Below are 2,199 nucleotides of genomic sequence, written 5' to 3' on the forward strand. Positions count from 1 at the left end.
ACAGTAATCACATTACCTGTTCCTGTACGGGTTTACAGTTACTGGCTTTACCTGATCTCTCATAGCTTTTATGTAATAAAGGCCTTTTTAAACAAACTGCACTAGTTTTAGACTTTAGCCCCGCAGCCCCCCCAATACCAAAAAACAGATACGCTCCTGCAACTGTGTTACCCTTTAGAGCAAGAGAAGTTTGAGGGAACAGTATCAGGTATCATACAGGTGACTTTCCCCTTAAAAATCCTTGTGTCTTTAGGGGAGTTATCCACACTATATTCATTTATCTGTGTCATAGTGTTTTGGACTACATTTCCAATAGTCACTTGTTGAGTGGGGCCAGTATTTTGGTGTGTTTTCTCCTTTAAACTTTTCAGACTTGTTAAATACAGTGGACATGGTACTTCTCTTTCTCTTCCATTTAGAGGATGTGTTGGTAATAATGCCCTGCTACTCTGCGGAAATAATGGGTTACATGATGGTCAAAATGATGATTCAGGGGTTTTCACAATCAGATAAAAATGGGTTTTCTGGGTCACCTTTAGAAAATGTATCATGGTAAAAACACTCAAATTTAAAGCTGCAATACAGTATCTTCACTCTGTATAGTAATATTCACTCTTATTTTTTTAAACTCTGTTTTGGTATCTGGTTGGTTTCTGTGCTATAAATCTGCTAGCTATCTTTAGTCATACTTACTTCCCACTTCTACCCAGCAATGTATTTGATTGCATCACTTTCTGTGGGGCAGTAAAAACAACAAATCTAAAAGCTTTGATAAAGTGGTTATAGATTTCATCACCATTGTGTTGGCAATAAAGTAGGAAAACAGACCGCTATGTATACAACCATGACCGGACTATTACTGTAAGTGCTAAAAAGCCCTCATAAACATTCATTAAGAGATATTCAGTGTAGACGTTTGGACAGAGCCTGTGTGAGTGTGTGTGTTTTTGTTTTCTGCCTCTGGGCACCCACTCTAAGCCCTGTAAGCCCCTGGTTCCTGTTTATGCAGGCCAGTGGCCCAGGCCCCACTGGGTGTGCACGGCTGGTTGTGACTCAGTGCTTGGCATGGTTGCTGAGCCACAGTTGCCATGCAGCGGTTGCCAGGTGTCGCAGAGAGGAGCATAAAGTACTGAGGCGTCAGTGTAGGAGTGCTTTTGGCATCTGATGACCCACATATTGAATGGAAACATGGAGAGGTCAGCTGTCAGACTATTCAGTCAAGGGTGACTGCGTGTTTTCATTTTTCTGTCTGTGTTGCTGCAGAGGAACTATCAAAAACATTCGGATAGTTTCTCCCTCACACACAAACTCAGATCGATGTCAAAGCATTTGTCTTGGGCTTCACTCCAGAGCATCAGGAGACGGAAGGCATTTAATGTCCATGAATTATTAATGTAAAGCAGGAAATCAGCAGGAGCACTTTTCGTTATTAGTCAATTAATTTGAGCTGGGAAGATACCAAAAAAAATAAATAAAAAAAGTTAGTTTGGAAATTACAGACAAGGCCACGCTAAGAGGCATTCATGGACAAAATCAGCTAATTCTTCCTGTTTGCTCACATTCAGGGCTTTGTCTATGACATGGGTTTTTATTTTCCTGGCAACTATGCATTTGTACTGTGAGTACATTTACTGTGTATTTACCATTTCTATACTGTCATAATATACAGTATTAAATAAATAAACTGTTTACCAGGTTTGTATTAAATATTTATATTGTACATGTACTGCTCTAATTAGTTTATTTTATTTAAATGTAATCCACTTTACATTCTAGCAGAGACGAGATTTTATTGGTTCATACAACCAATTTTACTGATTCTTGTGTTCCATTTTAGTTGTAACCCACCAAAATGTTCATAACTATCATATTTTATAATGATCGAAGTAGGAAACTAAAAAAAAGAAGAAAAAAAAAAAGGTTTAATGACCGTTTTCCTCAGCCTCTTCACTTGCAGTGAGAAACAAACCCTTACCAGTATAAACGATACCCAGACACAATCTCCAGTGTCAGTTTGCTTAGCAACCAGAGTCAAGTGAGGGCAACAGATCAGACAACAGCATTTATGTGAAACAGTAATCACATTACCTGTTCCTATACGGGTTTACAGTCACTGGCTTTAACTGATCTCTCATAGCTTTTATGTAATAAAACACAAAAATAAAGTTTTAGACTTTTAGATCTGGCACCAAATTGGCA

This window comes from Morone saxatilis, unplaced genomic scaffold (genome assembly GCF_004916995.1).
Source record: "Morone saxatilis isolate NCDOM2014 unplaced genomic scaffold, NCSU_SB_2.0 Contig2, whole genome shotgun sequence".
Classification (NCBI taxonomy): domain Eukaryota; kingdom Metazoa; phylum Chordata; class Actinopteri; family Moronidae; genus Morone; species Morone saxatilis.